The 16,148-nt window shown below is 50.7% G+C and overlaps 48 non-coding genes across 48 annotated transcripts; all 48 read left to right on the forward strand.

The window, feature by feature from the left end:
- Positions 1-109: 109 nt before the first annotated feature.
- On the forward strand, positions 110-228 carry LOC145081610 (5S ribosomal RNA). The gene has a single exon (XR_013696159.1). It is a non-coding gene; the product is annotated as a 5S ribosomal RNA (ribosomal RNA).
- A 218-nt stretch (positions 229-446) lies between these two features.
- LOC145085229 (5S ribosomal RNA) lies at positions 447-565 on the forward strand. The gene has a single exon (XR_013699639.1). It is a non-coding gene; the product is annotated as a 5S ribosomal RNA (ribosomal RNA).
- A 218-nt stretch (positions 566-783) lies between these two features.
- Positions 784-902, forward strand: LOC145081611 (5S ribosomal RNA). Its single transcript, XR_013696160.1, has one exon. It is a non-coding gene; the product is annotated as a 5S ribosomal RNA (ribosomal RNA).
- A 218-nt stretch (positions 903-1,120) lies between these two features.
- On the forward strand, positions 1,121-1,239 carry LOC145083582 (5S ribosomal RNA). The gene has a single exon (XR_013698052.1). It is a non-coding gene; the product is annotated as a 5S ribosomal RNA (ribosomal RNA).
- A 218-nt stretch (positions 1,240-1,457) lies between these two features.
- LOC145083584 (5S ribosomal RNA) lies at positions 1,458-1,576 on the forward strand. Its single transcript, XR_013698053.1, has one exon. It is a non-coding gene; the product is annotated as a 5S ribosomal RNA (ribosomal RNA).
- A 218-nt stretch (positions 1,577-1,794) lies between these two features.
- On the forward strand, positions 1,795-1,913 carry LOC145083760 (5S ribosomal RNA). The gene has a single exon (XR_013698221.1). It is a non-coding gene; the product is annotated as a 5S ribosomal RNA (ribosomal RNA).
- Positions 1,914-2,131: 218 nt separating this feature from the next.
- LOC145083585 (5S ribosomal RNA) lies at positions 2,132-2,250 on the forward strand. Its single transcript, XR_013698054.1, has one exon. It is a non-coding gene; the product is annotated as a 5S ribosomal RNA (ribosomal RNA).
- A 217-nt stretch (positions 2,251-2,467) lies between these two features.
- Positions 2,468-2,586, forward strand: LOC145083435 (5S ribosomal RNA). The gene has a single exon (XR_013697912.1). It is a non-coding gene; the product is annotated as a 5S ribosomal RNA (ribosomal RNA).
- Positions 2,587-2,804: 218 nt separating this feature from the next.
- LOC145083586 (5S ribosomal RNA) lies at positions 2,805-2,923 on the forward strand. Its single transcript, XR_013698055.1, has one exon. It is a non-coding gene; the product is annotated as a 5S ribosomal RNA (ribosomal RNA).
- A 218-nt stretch (positions 2,924-3,141) lies between these two features.
- On the forward strand, positions 3,142-3,260 carry LOC145081612 (5S ribosomal RNA). The gene has a single exon (XR_013696161.1). It is a non-coding gene; the product is annotated as a 5S ribosomal RNA (ribosomal RNA).
- Positions 3,261-3,478: 218 nt separating this feature from the next.
- Positions 3,479-3,597, forward strand: LOC145083587 (5S ribosomal RNA). The gene has a single exon (XR_013698056.1). It is a non-coding gene; the product is annotated as a 5S ribosomal RNA (ribosomal RNA).
- Positions 3,598-3,815: 218 nt separating this feature from the next.
- On the forward strand, positions 3,816-3,934 carry LOC145083588 (5S ribosomal RNA). The gene has a single exon (XR_013698057.1). It is a non-coding gene; the product is annotated as a 5S ribosomal RNA (ribosomal RNA).
- Positions 3,935-4,152: 218 nt separating this feature from the next.
- LOC145083589 (5S ribosomal RNA) lies at positions 4,153-4,271 on the forward strand. Its single transcript, XR_013698058.1, has one exon. It is a non-coding gene; the product is annotated as a 5S ribosomal RNA (ribosomal RNA).
- A 217-nt stretch (positions 4,272-4,488) lies between these two features.
- LOC145081613 (5S ribosomal RNA) lies at positions 4,489-4,607 on the forward strand. The gene has a single exon (XR_013696162.1). It is a non-coding gene; the product is annotated as a 5S ribosomal RNA (ribosomal RNA).
- Positions 4,608-4,825: 218 nt separating this feature from the next.
- On the forward strand, positions 4,826-4,944 carry LOC145083590 (5S ribosomal RNA). The gene has a single exon (XR_013698059.1). It is a non-coding gene; the product is annotated as a 5S ribosomal RNA (ribosomal RNA).
- A 218-nt stretch (positions 4,945-5,162) lies between these two features.
- On the forward strand, positions 5,163-5,281 carry LOC145081614 (5S ribosomal RNA). Its single transcript, XR_013696163.1, has one exon. It is a non-coding gene; the product is annotated as a 5S ribosomal RNA (ribosomal RNA).
- A 218-nt stretch (positions 5,282-5,499) lies between these two features.
- On the forward strand, positions 5,500-5,618 carry LOC145081615 (5S ribosomal RNA). Its single transcript, XR_013696164.1, has one exon. It is a non-coding gene; the product is annotated as a 5S ribosomal RNA (ribosomal RNA).
- A 218-nt stretch (positions 5,619-5,836) lies between these two features.
- Positions 5,837-5,955, forward strand: LOC145083592 (5S ribosomal RNA). The gene has a single exon (XR_013698061.1). It is a non-coding gene; the product is annotated as a 5S ribosomal RNA (ribosomal RNA).
- Positions 5,956-6,173: 218 nt separating this feature from the next.
- LOC145081616 (5S ribosomal RNA) lies at positions 6,174-6,292 on the forward strand. The gene has a single exon (XR_013696165.1). It is a non-coding gene; the product is annotated as a 5S ribosomal RNA (ribosomal RNA).
- Positions 6,293-6,510: 218 nt separating this feature from the next.
- LOC145083327 (5S ribosomal RNA) lies at positions 6,511-6,629 on the forward strand. The gene has a single exon (XR_013697802.1). It is a non-coding gene; the product is annotated as a 5S ribosomal RNA (ribosomal RNA).
- Positions 6,630-6,847: 218 nt separating this feature from the next.
- Positions 6,848-6,966, forward strand: LOC145083593 (5S ribosomal RNA). The gene has a single exon (XR_013698062.1). It is a non-coding gene; the product is annotated as a 5S ribosomal RNA (ribosomal RNA).
- A 218-nt stretch (positions 6,967-7,184) lies between these two features.
- LOC145081617 (5S ribosomal RNA) lies at positions 7,185-7,303 on the forward strand. Its single transcript, XR_013696166.1, has one exon. It is a non-coding gene; the product is annotated as a 5S ribosomal RNA (ribosomal RNA).
- A 218-nt stretch (positions 7,304-7,521) lies between these two features.
- On the forward strand, positions 7,522-7,640 carry LOC145081618 (5S ribosomal RNA). Its single transcript, XR_013696167.1, has one exon. It is a non-coding gene; the product is annotated as a 5S ribosomal RNA (ribosomal RNA).
- Positions 7,641-7,859: 219 nt separating this feature from the next.
- Positions 7,860-7,978, forward strand: LOC145083594 (5S ribosomal RNA). Its single transcript, XR_013698063.1, has one exon. It is a non-coding gene; the product is annotated as a 5S ribosomal RNA (ribosomal RNA).
- Positions 7,979-8,196: 218 nt separating this feature from the next.
- LOC145083595 (5S ribosomal RNA) lies at positions 8,197-8,315 on the forward strand. The gene has a single exon (XR_013698064.1). It is a non-coding gene; the product is annotated as a 5S ribosomal RNA (ribosomal RNA).
- A 218-nt stretch (positions 8,316-8,533) lies between these two features.
- LOC145081621 (5S ribosomal RNA) lies at positions 8,534-8,652 on the forward strand. The gene has a single exon (XR_013696169.1). It is a non-coding gene; the product is annotated as a 5S ribosomal RNA (ribosomal RNA).
- A 218-nt stretch (positions 8,653-8,870) lies between these two features.
- LOC145081622 (5S ribosomal RNA) lies at positions 8,871-8,989 on the forward strand. The gene has a single exon (XR_013696170.1). It is a non-coding gene; the product is annotated as a 5S ribosomal RNA (ribosomal RNA).
- Positions 8,990-9,207: 218 nt separating this feature from the next.
- On the forward strand, positions 9,208-9,326 carry LOC145083596 (5S ribosomal RNA). The gene has a single exon (XR_013698065.1). It is a non-coding gene; the product is annotated as a 5S ribosomal RNA (ribosomal RNA).
- Positions 9,327-9,544: 218 nt separating this feature from the next.
- On the forward strand, positions 9,545-9,663 carry LOC145085345 (5S ribosomal RNA). Its single transcript, XR_013699748.1, has one exon. It is a non-coding gene; the product is annotated as a 5S ribosomal RNA (ribosomal RNA).
- A 218-nt stretch (positions 9,664-9,881) lies between these two features.
- LOC145083271 (5S ribosomal RNA) lies at positions 9,882-10,000 on the forward strand. The gene has a single exon (XR_013697749.1). It is a non-coding gene; the product is annotated as a 5S ribosomal RNA (ribosomal RNA).
- Positions 10,001-10,218: 218 nt separating this feature from the next.
- LOC145083597 (5S ribosomal RNA) lies at positions 10,219-10,337 on the forward strand. Its single transcript, XR_013698066.1, has one exon. It is a non-coding gene; the product is annotated as a 5S ribosomal RNA (ribosomal RNA).
- Positions 10,338-10,555: 218 nt separating this feature from the next.
- On the forward strand, positions 10,556-10,674 carry LOC145081623 (5S ribosomal RNA). The gene has a single exon (XR_013696171.1). It is a non-coding gene; the product is annotated as a 5S ribosomal RNA (ribosomal RNA).
- A 218-nt stretch (positions 10,675-10,892) lies between these two features.
- Positions 10,893-11,011, forward strand: LOC145081624 (5S ribosomal RNA). The gene has a single exon (XR_013696172.1). It is a non-coding gene; the product is annotated as a 5S ribosomal RNA (ribosomal RNA).
- A 218-nt stretch (positions 11,012-11,229) lies between these two features.
- Positions 11,230-11,348, forward strand: LOC145083598 (5S ribosomal RNA). Its single transcript, XR_013698067.1, has one exon. It is a non-coding gene; the product is annotated as a 5S ribosomal RNA (ribosomal RNA).
- Positions 11,349-11,566: 218 nt separating this feature from the next.
- On the forward strand, positions 11,567-11,685 carry LOC145083600 (5S ribosomal RNA). The gene has a single exon (XR_013698068.1). It is a non-coding gene; the product is annotated as a 5S ribosomal RNA (ribosomal RNA).
- A 218-nt stretch (positions 11,686-11,903) lies between these two features.
- Positions 11,904-12,022, forward strand: LOC145081625 (5S ribosomal RNA). Its single transcript, XR_013696173.1, has one exon. It is a non-coding gene; the product is annotated as a 5S ribosomal RNA (ribosomal RNA).
- Positions 12,023-12,240: 218 nt separating this feature from the next.
- On the forward strand, positions 12,241-12,359 carry LOC145081626 (5S ribosomal RNA). The gene has a single exon (XR_013696174.1). It is a non-coding gene; the product is annotated as a 5S ribosomal RNA (ribosomal RNA).
- Positions 12,360-12,577: 218 nt separating this feature from the next.
- Positions 12,578-12,696, forward strand: LOC145083601 (5S ribosomal RNA). The gene has a single exon (XR_013698069.1). It is a non-coding gene; the product is annotated as a 5S ribosomal RNA (ribosomal RNA).
- Positions 12,697-12,914: 218 nt separating this feature from the next.
- On the forward strand, positions 12,915-13,033 carry LOC145085347 (5S ribosomal RNA). Its single transcript, XR_013699749.1, has one exon. It is a non-coding gene; the product is annotated as a 5S ribosomal RNA (ribosomal RNA).
- A 218-nt stretch (positions 13,034-13,251) lies between these two features.
- Positions 13,252-13,370, forward strand: LOC145083272 (5S ribosomal RNA). The gene has a single exon (XR_013697750.1). It is a non-coding gene; the product is annotated as a 5S ribosomal RNA (ribosomal RNA).
- A 218-nt stretch (positions 13,371-13,588) lies between these two features.
- Positions 13,589-13,707, forward strand: LOC145083602 (5S ribosomal RNA). The gene has a single exon (XR_013698070.1). It is a non-coding gene; the product is annotated as a 5S ribosomal RNA (ribosomal RNA).
- Positions 13,708-13,925: 218 nt separating this feature from the next.
- On the forward strand, positions 13,926-14,044 carry LOC145081627 (5S ribosomal RNA). The gene has a single exon (XR_013696175.1). It is a non-coding gene; the product is annotated as a 5S ribosomal RNA (ribosomal RNA).
- Positions 14,045-14,262: 218 nt separating this feature from the next.
- LOC145083604 (5S ribosomal RNA) lies at positions 14,263-14,381 on the forward strand. The gene has a single exon (XR_013698072.1). It is a non-coding gene; the product is annotated as a 5S ribosomal RNA (ribosomal RNA).
- Positions 14,382-14,600: 219 nt separating this feature from the next.
- On the forward strand, positions 14,601-14,719 carry LOC145085348 (5S ribosomal RNA). The gene has a single exon (XR_013699750.1). It is a non-coding gene; the product is annotated as a 5S ribosomal RNA (ribosomal RNA).
- A 218-nt stretch (positions 14,720-14,937) lies between these two features.
- On the forward strand, positions 14,938-15,056 carry LOC145083273 (5S ribosomal RNA). Its single transcript, XR_013697751.1, has one exon. It is a non-coding gene; the product is annotated as a 5S ribosomal RNA (ribosomal RNA).
- A 218-nt stretch (positions 15,057-15,274) lies between these two features.
- LOC145083605 (5S ribosomal RNA) lies at positions 15,275-15,393 on the forward strand. The gene has a single exon (XR_013698073.1). It is a non-coding gene; the product is annotated as a 5S ribosomal RNA (ribosomal RNA).
- A 218-nt stretch (positions 15,394-15,611) lies between these two features.
- Positions 15,612-15,730, forward strand: LOC145081628 (5S ribosomal RNA). Its single transcript, XR_013696176.1, has one exon. It is a non-coding gene; the product is annotated as a 5S ribosomal RNA (ribosomal RNA).
- A 218-nt stretch (positions 15,731-15,948) lies between these two features.
- Positions 15,949-16,067, forward strand: LOC145085409 (5S ribosomal RNA). Its single transcript, XR_013699808.1, has one exon. It is a non-coding gene; the product is annotated as a 5S ribosomal RNA (ribosomal RNA).
- Positions 16,068-16,148: the final 81 nt, after the last annotated feature.

The raw sequence follows: 16,148 nt of genomic DNA on the forward strand, positions 1-16,148 counted from the left end.
TTTCCCGAACGGAGCCGATCCCTCACGTGGGTCCCACGCCTCGCGTACGAAAGCAAACGACGTTCTGCGTCTTGTAAGACATAAAAACAATAAGCATGGATAGTATTTCGGGTGCGATCATACCAGCACTAATGCACCGGATCCCATCAGAACTCCGCAGTTAAGCGTGCTTGGGCGAGAGTAGTACTAGGATGGGTGACCCCCTGGGAAGTCCTCGTGTTGCACCCCCTTTTTCGTTGCCCGTTTGCGTTTTTTTAGGTTTTAGGTGCGTTTTTTTTTTCTTTCTTGCTATGTCGATGCTCGGGCGGCATCCGGTTCATCGTTGATTGTTTCCGCGTTTCCCGAACGGAGCCGATCCCTCACGTGGGTCCCACGCCTCGCGTTCGAAAGCAAACGACGTTCTGCGTCTTGTAAGACATAAAAACAATAAGCATGGATAGTATTTCGGGTGCGATCATACCAGCACTAATGCACCGGATCCCATCACAACTCCGCAGTTAAGCGTGCTTGGGCGAGAGTAGTACTAGGATGGGTGACCCCCTGGGAAGTCCTCGTGTTGCACCCCCTTTTTCGTTGCCCGTTTGCGTTTTTTTAGGTTTTAGGTGCGTTTTTTTTTTCTTTCTTGCTATGTCTATGCTCGGGCGGCATCCGGTTCATCGTTGATTGTTTCCGCGTTTCCCGAACGGAGCCTATCCCTCACGTGGGTCCCACGCCTCGCGTTCGAAAGCAAACGACGTTCTGCGTCTTGTAAGACATAAAAACAATAAGCATGGATAGTATTTCGGGTGCGATCATACCAGCACTAATGCACCGGATCCCATCAGAACTCCGCAGTTAAGCGTGCTTGGGCGAGAGTAGTACTAGGATGGGTGACCCCCTGGGAAGTCCTCGTGTTGCACCCCCTTTTTCGTTGCCCGTTTGCGTTTTTTTAGGTTTTAGGTGCGTTTTTTTTTTCTTTCTTGCTATGTCTATGCTCGGGCGGCATCCGGTTCATCGTTGATTGTTTCCGCGTTTCCCGAACGGAGCCGATCCCTCACGTGGGTCCCACGCCTCGCGTTCGAAAGCAAACGACGTTCTGCGTCTTGTAAGACATAAAAACAATAAGCATGGATAGTATTTCGGGTGCGATCATACCAGCACTAATGCACCGGATCCCATCAGAACTCTGCAGTTAAGCGTGCTTGGGCGAGAGTAGTACTAGGATGGGTGACCCCCTGGGAAGTCCTCGTGTTGCACCCCCTTTTTCGTTGCCCGTTTGCGTTTTTTTAGGTTTTAGGTGCGTTTTTTTTTTCTTTCTTGCTATGTCTATGCTCGGGCGGCATCCGGTTCATCGTTGATTGTTTCCGCGTTTCCCGAACGGAGCCGATCCCTCACGTGGGTCCCACGCCTCGCGTTCGAAAGCAAACGACGTTCTGCGTCTTGTAAGACATAAAAACAATAAGCATGGATAGTATTTCGGGTGCGATCATACCAGCACTAATGCACCGGATCCCATCAGAACTCTGCAGTTAAGCGTGCTTGGGCGAGAGTAGTACTAGGATGGGTGACCCCCTGGGAAGTCCTCGTGTTGCACCCCCTTTTTCGTTGCCCGTTTGCGTTTTTTTAGGTTTTAGGTGCGTTTTTTTTTTCTTTCTTGCTATGTCTATGCTCGGGCGGCATCCGGTTCATCGTTGATTGTTTCCGCGTTTCCCGAACGGAGCCGATCCCTCACGTGGGTCCCACGCCTCGCGTTCGAAAGCAAACGACGTTCTGCGTCTTGTAAGACATAAAAACAATAAGCATGGATAGTATTTCGGGTGCGATCATACCAGCACTAATGCACCGGATCCCATCAGAACTCCACAGTTAAGCGTGCTTGGGCGAGAGTAGTACTAGGATGGGTGACCCCCTGGGAAGTCCTCGTGTTGCACCCCCTTTTTCGTTGCCCGTTTGCGTTTTTTTAGGTTTTAGGTGCGTTTTTTTTTTCTTTCTTGCTATGTCTATGCTCGGGCGGCATCCGGTTCATCGTTGATTGTTTCCGCGTTTCCCGAACGGAGCCGATCCCTCACGTGGGTCCCACGCCTCGCGTACGAAAGCAAACGACGTTCTGCGTCTTGTAAGACATAAAAACAATAAGCATGGATAGTATTTCGGGTGCGATCATACCAGCACTAATGCACCGGATCCCATCAGAACTCTGCAGTTAAGCGTGCTTGGGCGAGAGTAGTACTAGGATGGGTGACCCCCTGGGAAGTCCTCGTGTTGCACCCCCTTTTTCGTTGCCCGTTTGCGTTTTTTTAGGTTTTAGGTGCGTTTTTTTTTTCTTTCTTGCTATGTCTATGCTCGGGCGGCATCCGGTTCATCGTTGATTGTTTCCGCGTTTCCCGAACGGAGCCGATCCTCACGTGGGTCCCACGCCTCGCGTTCGAAAGCAAACGACGTTCTGCGTCTTGTAAGACATAAAAACAATAAGCATGGATAGTATTTCGGGTGCGATCACACCAGCACTAATGCACCGGATCCCATCAGAACTCCGCAGTTAAGCGTGCTTGGGCGAGAGTAGTACTAGGATGGGTGACCCCCTGGGAAGTCCTCGTGTTGCACCCCCTTTTTCGTTGCCCGTTTGCGTTTTTTTAGGTTTTAGGTGCGTTTTTTTTTTCTTTCTTGCTATGTCTATGCTCGGGCGGCATCCGGTTCATCGTTGATTGTTTCCGCGTTTCCCGAACGGAGCCGATCCCTCACGTGGGTCCCACGCCTCGCGTACGAAAGCAAACGACGTTCTGCGTCTTGTAAGACATAAAAACAATAAGCATGGATAGTATTTCGGGTGCGATCATACCAGCACTAATGCACCGGATCCCATCAGAACTCTGCAGTTAAGCGTGCTTGGGCGAGAGTAGTACTAGGATGGGTGACCCCCTGGGAAGTCCTCGTGTTGCACCCCCTTTTTCGTTGCCCGTTTGCGTTTTTTTAGGTTTTAGGTGCGTTTTTTTTTTCTTTCTTGCTATGTCTATGCTCGGGCGGCATCCGGTTCATCGTTGATTGTTTCCGCGTTTCCCGAACGGAGCCGATCCCTCACGTGGGTCCCACGCCTCGCGTACGAAAGCAAACGACGTTCTGCGTCTTGTAAGACATAAAAACAATAAGCATGGATAGTATTTCGGGTGCGATCATACCAGCACTAATGCACCGGATCCCATCAGAACTCCGCAGTTAAGCGTGCTTGGGCGAGAGTAGTACTAGGATGGGTGACCCCCTGGGAAGTCCTCGTGTTGCACCCCCTTTTTCGTTGCCCGTTTGCGTTTTTTTAGGTTTTAGGTGCGTTTTTTTTTTCTTTCTTGCTATGTCTATGCTCGGGCGGCATCCGGTTCATCGTTGATTGTTTCCGCGTTTCCCGAACGGAGCCGATCCCTCACGTGGGTCCCACGCCTCGCGTTCGAAAGCAAACGACGTTCTGCGTCTTGTAAGACATAAAAACAATAAGCATGGATAGTATTTCGGGTGCGATCATACCAGCACTAATGCACCGGATCCCATCAGAACTCTGCAGTTAAGCGTGCTTGGGCGAGAGTAGTACTAGGATGGGTGACCCCCTGGGAAGTCCTCGTGTTGCACCCCCTTTTTCGTTGCCCGTTTGCGTTTTTTTAGGTTTTAGGTGCGTTTTTTTTTTCTTTCTTGCTATGTCGATGCTCGGGCGGCATCCGGTTCATCGTTGATTGTTTCCGCGTTTCCCGAACGGAGCCGATCCCTCACGTGGGTCCCACGCCTCGCGTTCGAAAGCAAACGACGTTCTGCGTCTTGTAAGACATAAAAACAATAAGCATGGATAGTATTTCGGGTGCGATCATACCAGCACTAATGCACCGGATCCCATCAGAACTCTGCAGTTAAGCGTGCTTGGGCGAGAGTAGTACTAGGATGGGTGACCCCCTGGGAAGTCCTCGTGTTGCACCCCCTTTTTCGTTGCCCGTTTGCGTTTTTTTAGGTTTTAGGTGCGTTTTTTTTTTCTTTCTTGCTATGTCGATGCTCGGGCGGCATCTGGTTCATCGTTGATTGTTTCCGCGTTTCCCGAACGGAGCCGATCCCTCACGTGGGTCCCACGCCTCGCGTTCGAAAGCAAACGACGTTCTGCGTCTTGTAAGACATAAAAACAATAAGCATGGATAGTATTTCGGGTGCGATCATACCAGCACTAATGCACCGGATCCCATCAGAACTCTGCAGTTAAGCGTGCTTGGGCGAGAGTAGTACTAGGATGGGTGACCCCCTGGGAAGTCCTCGTGTTGCACCCCCTTTTTCGTTGCCCGTTTGCGTTTTTTTAGGTTTTAGGTGCGTTTTTTTTTCTTTCTTGCTATGTCGATGCTCGGGCGGCATCCGGTTCATCGTTGATTGTTTCCGCGTTTCCCGAACGGAGCCGATCCCTCACGTGGGTCCCACGTCTCGCGTACGAAAGCAAACGACGTTCTGCGTCTTGTAAGACATAAAAACAATAAGCATGGATAGTATTTCGGGTGCGATCATACCAGCACTAATGCACCGGATCCCATCAGAACTCCGCAGTTAAGCGTGCTTGGGCGAGAGTAGTACTAGGATGGGTGACCCCCTGGGAAGTCCTCGTGTTGCACCCCCTTTTTCGTTGCCCGTTTGCGTTTTTTTAGGTTTTAGGTGCGTTTTTTTTTTCTTTCTTGCTATGTCTATGCTCGGGCGGCATCCGGTTCATCGTTGATTGTTTCCGCGTTTCCCGAACGGAGCCGATCCCTCACGTGGGTCCCACGCCTCGCGTTCGAAAGCAAACGACGTTCTGCGTCTTGTAAGACATAAAAACAATAAGCATGGATAGTATTTCGGGTGCGATCATACCAGCACTAATGCACCGGATCCCATCAGAACTCTGCAGTTAAGCGTGCTTGGGCGAGAGTAGTACTAGGATGGGTGACCCCCTGGGAAGTCCTCGTGTTGCACCCCCTTTTTCGTTGCCCGTTTGCGTTTTTTTAGGTTTTAGGTGCGTTTTTTTTTTCTTTCTTGCTATGTCGATGCTCGGGCGGCATCCGGTTCATCGTTGATTGTTTCCGCGTTTCCCGAACGGAGCCGATCCCTCACGTGGGTCCCACGCCTCGCGTACGAAAGCAAACGACGTTCTGCGTCTTGTAAGACATAAAAACAATAAGCATGGATAGTATTTCGGGTGCGATCATACCAGCACTAATGCACCGGATCCCATCAGAACTCCGCAGTTAAGCGTGCTTGGGCGAGAGTAGTACTAGGATGGGTGACCCCCTGGGAAGTCCTCGTGTTGCACCCCCTTTTTCGTTGCCCGTTTGCGTTTTTTTAGGTTTTAGGTGCGTTTTTTTTTTCTTTCTTGCTATGTCGATGCTCGGGCGGCATCCGGTTCATCGTTGATTGTTTCCGCGTTTCCCGAACGGAGCCGATCCCTCACGTGGGTCCCACGCCTCGCGTTCGAAAGCAAACGACGTTCTGCGTCTTGTAAGACATAAAAACAATAAGCATGGATAGTATTTCGGGTGCGATCATACCAGCACTAATGCACCGGATCCCATCAGAACTCCGCAGTTAAGCGTGCTTGGGCGAGAGTAGTACTAGGATGGGTGACCCCCTGGGAAGTCCTCGTGTTGCACCCCCTTTTTCGTTGCCCGTTTGCGTTTTTTTAGGTTTTAGGTGCGTTTTTTTTTTCTTTCTTGCTATGTCTATGCTCGGGCGGCATCCGGTTCATCGTTGATTGTTTCCGCGTTTCCCGAACGGAGCCGATCCCTCACGTGGGTCCCACGCCTCGCGTACGAAAGCAAACGACGTTCTGCGTCTTGTAAGACATAAAAACAATAAGCATGGATAGTATTTCGGGTGCGATCATACCAGCACTAATGCACCGGATCCCATCAGAACTCTGCAGTTAAGCGTGCTTGGGCGAGAGTAGTACTAGGATGGGTGACCCCCTGGGAAGTCCTCGTGTTGCACCCCCTTTTTCGTTGCCCGTTTGCGTTTTTTTAGGTTTTAGGTGCGTTTTTTTTTTCTTTCTTGCTATGTCTATGCTCGGGCGGCATCCGGTTCATCGTTGATTGTTTCCGCGTTTCCCGAACGGAGCCGATCCCTCACGTGGGTCCCACGCCTCGCGTTCGAAAGCAAACGACGTTCTGCGTCTTGTAAGACATAAAAACAATAAGCATGGATAGTATTTCGGGTGCGATCATACCAGCACTAATGCACCGGATCCCATCAGAACTCCGCAGTTAAGCGTGCTTGGGCGAGAGTAGTACTAGGATGGGTGACCCCCTGGGAAGTCCTCGTGTTGCACCCCCTTTTTCGTTGCCCGTTTGCGTTTTTTTAGGTTTTAGGTGCGTTTTTTTTTTCTTTCTTGCTATGTCGATGCTCGGGCGGCATCCGGTTCATCGTTGATTGTTTCCGCGTTTCCCGAACGGAGCCGATCCCTCACGTGGGTCCCACGCCTCGCGTACGAAAGCAAACGACGTTCTGCGTCTTGTAAGACATAAAAACAATAAGCATGGATAGTATTTCGGGTGCGATCATACCAGCACTAATGCACTGGATCCCATCAGAACTCCGCAGTTAAGCGTGCTTGGGCGAGAGTAGTACTAGGATGGGTGACCCCCTGGGAAGTCCTCGTGTTGCACCCCCTTTTTCGTTGCCCGTTTGCGTTTTTTTAGGTTTTAGGTGCGTTTTTTTTTTCTTTCTTGCTATGTCTATGCTCGGGCGGCATCCGGTTCATCGTTGATTGTTTCCGCGTTTCCCGAACGGAGCCGATCCCTCACGTGGGTCCCACGCCTCGCGTTCGAAAGCAAACGACGTTCTGCGTCTTGTAAGACATAAAAACAATAAGCATGGATAGTATTTCGGGTGCGATCATACCAGCACTAATGCACCGGATCCCATCAGAACTCTGCAGTTAAGCGTGCTTGGGCGAGAGTAGTACTAGGATGGGTGACCCCCTGGGAAGTCCTCGTGTTGCACCCCCTTTTTCGTTGCCCGTTTGCGTTTTTTTAGGTTTTAGGTGCGTTTTTTTTTTCTTTCTTGCTATGTCGATGCTCGGGCGGCATCCGGTTCATCGTTGATTGTTTCCGCGTTTCCCGAACGGAGCCGATCCCTCACGTGGGTCCCACGCCTCGCGTACGAAAGCAAACGACGTTCTGCGTCTTGTAAGACATAAAAACAATAAGCATGGATAGTATTTCGGGTGCGATCATACCAGCACTAATGCACCGGATCCCATCAGAACTCCGCAGTTAAGCGTGCTTGGGCGAGAGTAGTACTAGGATGGGTGACCCCCTGGGAAGTCCTCGTGTTGCACCCCCTTTTTCGTTGCCCGTTTGCGTTTTTTTAGGTTTTAGGTGCGTTTTTTTTTTCTTTCTTGCTATGTCGATGCTCGGGCGGCATCCGGTTCATCGTTGATTGTTTCCGCGTTTCCCGAACGGAGCCGATCCCTCACGTGGGTCCCACGCCTCGCGTTCGAAAGCAAACGACGTTCTGCGTCTTGTAAGACATAAAAACAATAAGCATGGATAGTATTTCGGGTGCGATCATACCAGCACTAATGCACCGGATCCCATCAGAACTCCGCAGTTAAGCGTGCTTGGGCGAGAGTAGTACTAGGATGGGTGACCCCCTGGGAAGTCCTCGTGTTGCACCCCCTTTTTCGTTGCCCGTTTGCGTTTTTTTAGGTTTTAGGTGCGTTTTTTTTTTTCTTTCTTGCTATGTCTATGCTCGGGCGGCATCCGGTTCATCGTTGATTGTTTCCGCGTTTCCCGAACGGAGCCGATCCCTCACGTGGGTCCCACGCCTAGCGTACGAAAGCAAACGACGTTCTGCGTCTTGTAAGACATAAAAACAATAAGCATGGATAGTATTTCGGGTGCGATCATACCAGCACTAATGCACCGGATCCCATCAGAACTCTGCAGTTAAGCGTGCTTGGGCGAGAGTAGTACTAGGATGGGTGACCCCCTGGGAAGTCCTCGTGTTGCACCCCCTTTTTCGTTGCCCGTTTGCGTTTTTTTAGGTTTTAGGTGCGTTTTTTTTTTCTTTCTTGCTATGTCTATGCTCGGGCGGCATCCGGTTCATCGTTGATTGTTTCCGCGTTTCCCGAACGGAGCCGATCCCTCACGTGGGTCCCACGCCTCGCGTTCGAAAGCAAACGACGTTCTGCGTCTTGTAAGACATAAAAACAATAAGCATGGATAGTATTTCGGGTGCGATCATACCAGCACTAATGCACCGGATCCCATCAGAACTCTGCAGTTAAGCGTGCTTGGGCGAGAGTAGTACTAGGATGGGTGACCCCCTGGGAAGTCCTCGTGTTGCACCCCCTTTTTCGTTGCCCGTTTGCGTTTTTTTAGGTTTTAGGTGCGTTTTTTTTTTCTTTCTTGCTATGTCGATGCTCGGGCGGCATCCGGTTCATCGTTGATTGTTTCCGCGTTTCCCGAACGGAGCCGATCCCTCACGTGGGTCCCACGCCTCGCGTACGAAAGCAAACGACGTTCTGCGTCTTGTAAGACATAAAAACAATAAGCATGGATAGTATTTCGGGTGCGATCATACCAGCACTAATGCACCGGATCCCATCAGAACTCCGCAGTTAAGCGTGCTTGGGCGAGAGTAGTACTAGGATGGGTGACCCCCTGGGAAGTCCTCGTGTTGCACCCCCTTTTTCGTTGCCCGTTTGCGTTTTTTTAGGTTTTAGGTGCGTTTTTTTTTTCTTTCTTGCTATGTCGATGCTCGGGCGGCATCCGGTTCATCGTTGATTGTTTCCGCGTTTCCCGAACGGAGCCGATCCCTCACGTGGGTCCCACGCCTCGCGTTCGAAAGCAAACGACGTTCTGCGTCTTGTAAGACATAAAAACAATAAGCATGGATAGTATTTCGGGTGCGATCATACCAGCACTAATGCACCGGATCCCATCAGAACTCCGCAGTTAAGCGTGCTTGGGCGAGAGTAGTACTAGGATGGGTGACCCCCTGGGAAGTCCTCGTGTTGCACCCCCTTTTTCGTTGCCCGTTTGCGTTTTTTTAGGTTTTAGGTGCGTTTTTTTTTTCTTTCTTGCTATGTCTATGCTCGGGCGGCATCCGGTTCATCGTTGATTGTTTCCGCGTTTCCCGAACGGAGCCGATCCCTCACGTGGGTCCCACGCCTAGCGTACGAAAGCAAACGACGTTCTGCGTCTTGTAAGACATAAAAACAATAAGCATGGATAGTATTTCGGGTGCGATCATACCAGCACTAATGCACCGGATCCCATCAGAACTCTGCAGTTAAGCGTGCTTGGGCGAGAGTAGTACTAGGATGGGTGACCCCCTGGGAAGTCCTCGTGTTGCACCCCCTTTTTCGTTGCCCGTTTGCGTTTTTTTAGGTTTTAGGTGCGTTTTTTTTTTCTTTCTTGCTATGTCTATGCTCGGGCGGCATCCGGTTCATCGTTGATTGTTTCCGCGTTTCCCGAACGGAGCCGATCCCTCACGTGGGTCCCACGCCTCGCGTTCGAAAGCAAACGACGTTCTGCGTCTTGTAAGACATAAAAACAATAAGCATGGATAGTATTTCGGGTGCGATCATACCAGCACTAATGCACCGGATCCCATCACATCTCCGCAGTTAAGCGTGCTTGGGCGAGAGTAGTACTAGGATGGGTGACCCCCTGGGAAGTCCTCGTGTTGCACCCCCTTTTTCGTTGCCCGTTTGCGTTTTTTTAGGTTTTAGGTGCGTTTTTTTTTTCTTTCTTGCTATGTCGATGCTCGGGCGGCATCCGGTTCATCGTTGATTGTTTCCGCGTTTCCCGAACGGAGCCGATCCCTCACGTGGGTCCCACGCCTCGCGTACGAAAGCAAACGACGTTCTGCGTCTTGTAAGACATAAAAACAATAAGCATGGATAGTATTTCGGGTGCGATCATACCAGCACTAATGCACCGGATCCCATCAGAACTCCGCAGTTAAGCGTGCTTGGGCGAGAGTAGTACTAGAATGGGTGACCCCCTGGGAAGTCCTCGTGTTGCACCCCCTTTTTCGTTGCCCGTTTGCGTTTTTTTAGGTTTTAGGTGCGTTTTTTTTTTCTTTCTTGCTATGTCGATGCTCGGGCGGCATCCGGTTCATCGTTGATTGTTTCCGCGTTTCCCGAACGGAGCCGATCCCTCACGTGGGTCCCACGCCTCGCGTTCGAAAGCAAACGACGTTCTGCGTCTTGTAAGACATAAAAACAATAAGCATGGATAGTATTTCGGGTGCGATCATACCAGCACTAATGCACCGGATCCCATCAGAACTCTGCAGTTAAGCGTGCTTGGGCGAGAGTAGTACTAGGATGGGTGACCCCCTGGGAAGTCCTCGTGTTGCACCCCCTTTTTCGTTGCCCGTTTGCGTTTTTTTAGGTTTTAGGTGCGTTTTTTTTTTCTTTCTTGCTATGTCGATGCTCGGGCGGCATCCGGTTCATCGTTGATTGTTTCCGCGTTTCCCGAACGGAGCCGATCCCTCACGTGGGTCCCACGCCTCGCGTACGAAAGCAAACGACGTTCTGCGTCTTGTAAGACATAAAAACAATAAGCATGGATAGTATTTCGGGTGCGATCATACCAGCACTAATGCACCGGATCCCATCAGAACTCCGCAGTTAAGCGTGCTTGGGCGAGAGTAGTACTAGGATGGGTGACCCCCTGGGAAGTCCTCGTGTTGCACCCCCTTTTTCGTTGCCCGTTTGCGTTTTTTTAGGTTTTAGGTGCGTTTTTTTTTTCTTTCTTGCTATGTCGATGCTCGGGCGGCATCCGGTTCATCGTTGATTGTTTCCGCGTTTCCCGAACGGAGCCGATCCCTCACGTGGGTCCCACGCCTCGCGTTCGAAAGCAAACGACGTTCTGCGTCTTGTAAGACATAAAAACAATAAGCATGGATAGTATTTCGGGTGCGATCATACCAGCACTAATGCACCGGATCCCATCAGAACTCCGCAGTTAAGCGTGCTTGGGCGAGAGTAGTACTAGGATGGGTGACCCCCTGGGAAGTCCTCGTGTTGCACCCCCTTTTTCGTTGCCCGTTTGCGTTTTTTTAGGTTTTAGGTGCGTTTTTTTTTTCTTTCTTGCTATGTCTATGCTCGGGCGGCATCCGGTTCATCGTTGATTGTTTCCGCGTTTCCCGAACGGAGCCGATCCCTCACGTGGGTCCCACGCCTAGCGTACGAAAGCAAACGACGTTCTGCGTCTTGTAAGACATAAAAACAATAAGCATGGATAGTATTTCGGGTGCGATCATACCAGCACTAATGCACCGGATCCCATCAGAACTCTGCAGTTAAGCGTGCTTGGGCGAGAGTAGTACTAGGATGGGTGACCCCCTGGGAAGTCCTCGTGTTGCACCCCCTTTTTCGTTGCCCGTTTGCGTTTTTTTAGGTTTTAGGTGCGTTTTTTTTTTCTTTCTTGCTATGTCTATGCTCGGGCGGCATCCGGTTCATCGTTGATTGTTTCCGCGTTTCCCGAACGGAGCCGATCCCTCACGTGGGTCCCACGCCTCGCGTTCGAAAGCAAACGACGTTCTGCGTCTTGTAAGACATAAAAACAATAAGCATGGATAGTATTTCGGGTGCGATCATACCAGCACTAATGCACCGGATCCCATCAGAACTCTGCAGTTAAGCGTGCTTGGGCGAGAGTAGTACTAGGATGGGTGACCCCCTGGGAAGTCCTCGTGTTGCACCCCCTTTTTCGTTGCCCGTTTGCGTTTTTTTAGGTTTTAGGTGCGTTTTTTTTTTCTTTCTTGCTATGTCGATGCTCGGGCGGCATCCGGTTCATCGTTGATTGTTTCCGCGTTTCCCGAACGGAGCCGATCCCTCACGTGGGTCCCACGCCTCGCGTACGAAAGCAAACGACGTTCTGCGTCTTGTAAGACATAAAAACAATAAGCATGGATAGTATTTCGGGTGCGATCATACCAGCACTAATGCACCGGATCCCATCAGAACTCCGCAGTTAAGCGTGCTTGGGCGAGAGTAGTACTAGGATGGGTGACCCCCTGGGAAGTCCTCGTGTTGCACCCCCTTTTTCGTTGCCCGTTTGCGTTTTTTTAGGTTTTAGGTGCGTTTTTTTTTTCTTTCTTGCTATGTCGATGCTCGGGCGGCATCCGGTTCATCGTTGATTGTTTCCGCGTTTCCCGAACGGAGCCGATCCCTCACGTGGGTCCCACGCCTCGCGTTCGAAAGCAAACGACGTTCTGCGTCTTGTAAGACATAAAAACAATAAGCATGGATAGTATTTCGGGTGCGATCATACCAGCACTAATGCACCGGATCCCATCAGAACTCCGCAGTTAAGCGTGCTTGGGCGAGAGTAGTACTAGGATGGGTGACCCCCTGGGAAGTCCTCGTGTTGCACCCCCTTTTTCGTTGCCCGTTTGCGTTTTTTTAGGTTTTAGGTGCGTTTTTTTTTTCTTTCTTGCTATGTCTATGCTCGGGCGGCATCCGGTTCATCGTTGATTGTTTCCGCGTTTCCCGAACGGAGCCGATCCCTCACGTGGGTCCCACGCCTAGCGTACGAAAGCAAACGACGTTCTGCGTCTTGTAAGACATAAAAACAATAAGCATGGATAGTATTTCGGGTGCGATCATACCAGCACTAATGCACCGGATCCCATCAGAACTCTGCAGTTAAGCGTGCTTGGGCGAGAGTAGTACTAGGATGGGTGACCCCCTGGGAAGTCCTCGTGTTGCACCCCCTTTTTCGTTGCCCGTTTGCGTTTTTTTAGGTTTTAGGTGCGTTTTTTTTTTCTTTCTTGCTATGTCTATGCTCGGGCGGCATCCGGTTCATCGTTGATTGTTTCCGCGTTTCCCGAACGGAGCCGATCCCTCACGTGGGTCCCACGCCTCGCGTTCGAAAGCAAACGACGTTCTGCGTCTTGTAAGACATAAAAACAATAAGCATGGATAGTATTTCGGGTGCGATCATACCAGCACTAATGCACCGGATCCCATCACATCTCCGCAGTTAAGCGTGCTTGGGCGAGAGTAGTACTAGGATGGGTGACCCCCTGGGAAGTCCTCGTGTTGCACCCCCTTTTTCGTTGCCCGTTTGCGTTTTTTTAGGTTTTAGGTGCGTTTTTTTTTTCTTTCTTGCTATGTCGATGCTCGGGCGGCATCCGGTTCATCGTTGATTGTTTCCGCGTTTCCCGAACGGAGCCGATCCCTCACGTGGGTCCCACGCCTCGCGTACGAAAGCAAACGACGTTCTGCGTCTTGTAAGACATAAAAACAATAAGCATGGATAGTATTTCGGGTGCGATCATACCAGCACTAATGCACCGGATCCCATCAGAACTCCGCAGTTAAGCGTGCTTGGGCGAGAGTAGTACTAGAATGGGTGACCCCCTGGGAAGTCCTCGTGTTGCACCCCCTTTTTCGTTGCCCGTTTGCGTTTTTTTAGGTTTTAGGTGCGTTTTTTTTTTCTTTCTTGCTATGTCGATGCTCGGGCGGCATCCGGTTCATCGTTGATTGTTTCCGCGTTTCCCGAACGGAGCCGATCCCTCACGTGGGTCCCACGCCTCGCGTTCGAAAGCAAACGACGTTCTGCGTCTTGTAAGACATAAAAACAATAAGCATGGATAGTATTTCGGGTGCGATCATACCAGCACTAATGCACCGGATCCCATCAGAACTCTGCAGTTAAGCGTGCTTGGGCGAGAGTAGTACTAGGATGGGTGACCCCCTGGGAAGTCCTCGTGTTGCACCCCCTTTTTCGTTGCCCGTTTGCGTTTTTTTAGGTTTTAGGTGCGTTTTTTTTTTCTTTCTTGCTATGTCGATGCTCGGGCGGCATCCGGTTCATCGTTGATTGTTTCCGCGTTTCCCGAACGGAGCCGATCCCTCACGTGGGTCCCACGCCTCGCGTACGAAAGCAAACGACGTTCTGCGTCTTGTAAGACATAAAAACAATAAGCATGGATAGTATTTCGGGTGCGATCATACCAGCACTAATGCACCGGATCCCATCAGAACTCCGCAGTTAAGCGTGCTTGGGCGAGAGTAGTACTAGGATGGGTGACCCCCTGGGAAGTCCTCGTGTTGCACCCCCTTTTTCGTTGCCCGTTTGCGTTTTTTTAGGTTTTAGGTGCGTTTTTTTTTTCTTTCTTGCTATGTCTATGCTCGGGCGGCATCCGGTTCATCGTTGATTGTTTCCGCGTTTCCCGAACGGAGCCGATCCCTCACGTGGGTCCCACGCCTAGCGTACGAAAGCAAACGACGTTCTGCGTCTTGTAAGACATAAAAACAATAAGCATGGATAGTATTTCGGGTGCGATCATACCAGCACTAATGCACCGGATCCCATCAGAACTCTGCAGTTAAGCGTGCTTGGGCGAGAGTAGTACTAGGATGGGTGACCCCCTGGGAAGTCCTCGTGTTGCACCCCCTTTTTCGTTGCCCGTTTGCGTTTTTTTAGGTTTTAGGTGCGTTTTTTTTTTTCTTTCTTGCTATGTCTATGCTCGGGCGGCATCCGGTTCATCGTTGATTGTTTCCGCGTTTCCCGAACGGAGCCGATCCCTCACGTGGGTCCCACGCCTCGCGTTCGAAAGCAAACGACGTTCTGCGTCTTGTAAGACATAAAAACAATAAGCATGGATAGTATTTCGGGTGCGATCATACCAGCACTAATGCACCGGATCCCATCACATCTCCGCAGTTAAGCGTGCTTGGGCGAGAGTAGTACTAGGATGGGTGACCCCCTGGGAAGTCCTCGTGTTGCACCCCCTTTTTCGTTGCCCGTTTGCGTTTTTTTAGGTTTTAGGTGCGTTTTTTTTTTCTTTCTTGCTATGTCGATGCTCGGGCGGCATCCGGTTCATCGTTGATTGTTTCCGCGTTTCCCGAACGGAGCCGATCCCTCACGTGGGTCCCACGCCTCGCGTACGAAAGCAAACGACGTTCTGCGTCTTGTAAGACATAAAAACAATAAGCATGGATAGTATTTCGGGTGCGATCATACCAGCACTAATGCACCGGATCCCATCAGAACTCCGCAGTTAAGCGTGCTTGGGCGAGAGTAGTACTAGAATGGGTGACCCCCTGGGAAGTCCTCGTGTTGCACCCCCTTTTTCGTTGCCCGTTTGCGTTTTTTTAGGTTTTAGATGCGTTTTTTTTTTCTTTCTTGCTATGTCGATGCTCGGGCGGCATCCGGTTCATCGTTGATTGTTTCCGCGTTTCCCGAACGGAGCCGATCCCTCACGTGGGTCCCACGCCTCGCGTTCGAAAGCAAACGACGTTCTGCGTCTTGTAAGACATAAAAACAATAAGCATGGATAGTATTTCGGGTGCGATCATACCAGCACTAATGCACCGGATCCCATCAGAACTCTGCAGTTAAGCGTGCTTGGGCGAGAGTAGTACTAGGATGGGTGACCCCCTGGGAAGTCCTCGTGTTGCACCCCCTTTTTCGTTGCCCGTTTGCGTTTTTTTAGGTTTTAGGTGCGTTTTTTTTTTCTTTCTTGCTATGTCGATGCTCGGGCGGCATCCGGTTCATCGTTGATTGTTTCCGCGTTTCCCGAACGGAGCCGATCCCTCACGTGGGTCCCACGCCTCGCGTACGAAAGCAAACGACGTTCTGCGTCTTGTAAGACATAAAAACAATAAGCATGGATAGTATTTCGGGTGCGATCATACCAGCACTAATGCACCGGATCCCATCAGAACTCCGCAGTTAAGCGTGCTTGGGCGAGAGTAGTACTAGGATGGGTGACCCCCTGGGAAGTCCTCGTGTTGCACCCCTTTTTTCGTTGCCCGTTTGCGTTTTTTTAGGTTTTAGGTGCGTTTTTTTTTTCTTTCTTCCTATGTCGATGCTCGGGCGGCATCCGGTTCATCGTTGATTGTTTCCGCGTTTCCCGAACGGAGCCGATCCCTCACGTGGGTCCCACGCCTCGCGTTCGAAAGCAAACGACGTTCTGCGTCTTGTAAGACATAAAAACAATAAGCATGGATAGTATTTCGGGTGCGATCATACCAGCACTAATGCACCGGATCCCATCACAACTCCGCAGTTAAGCGTGCTTGGGCGAGAGTAGTACTAGAATGGGTGACCCCCTGGGAAGTCCTCGTGTTGCACCCCCTTTTTCGTTGCCCGTTTGCGTTTTTTTAGGTTTTAGGTGCGTTTTTTTTTTCTTTCTTGCTATGTCTATGCTCGGGCGGC

This window comes from Lactuca serriola, chromosome 1 (genome assembly GCF_051521515.1).
Source record: "Lactuca serriola cultivar US96UC23 chromosome 1, Lser_US96UC23_V15, whole genome shotgun sequence".
Classification (NCBI taxonomy): Eukaryota; Viridiplantae; Streptophyta; class Magnoliopsida; order Asterales; family Asteraceae; genus Lactuca; species Lactuca serriola.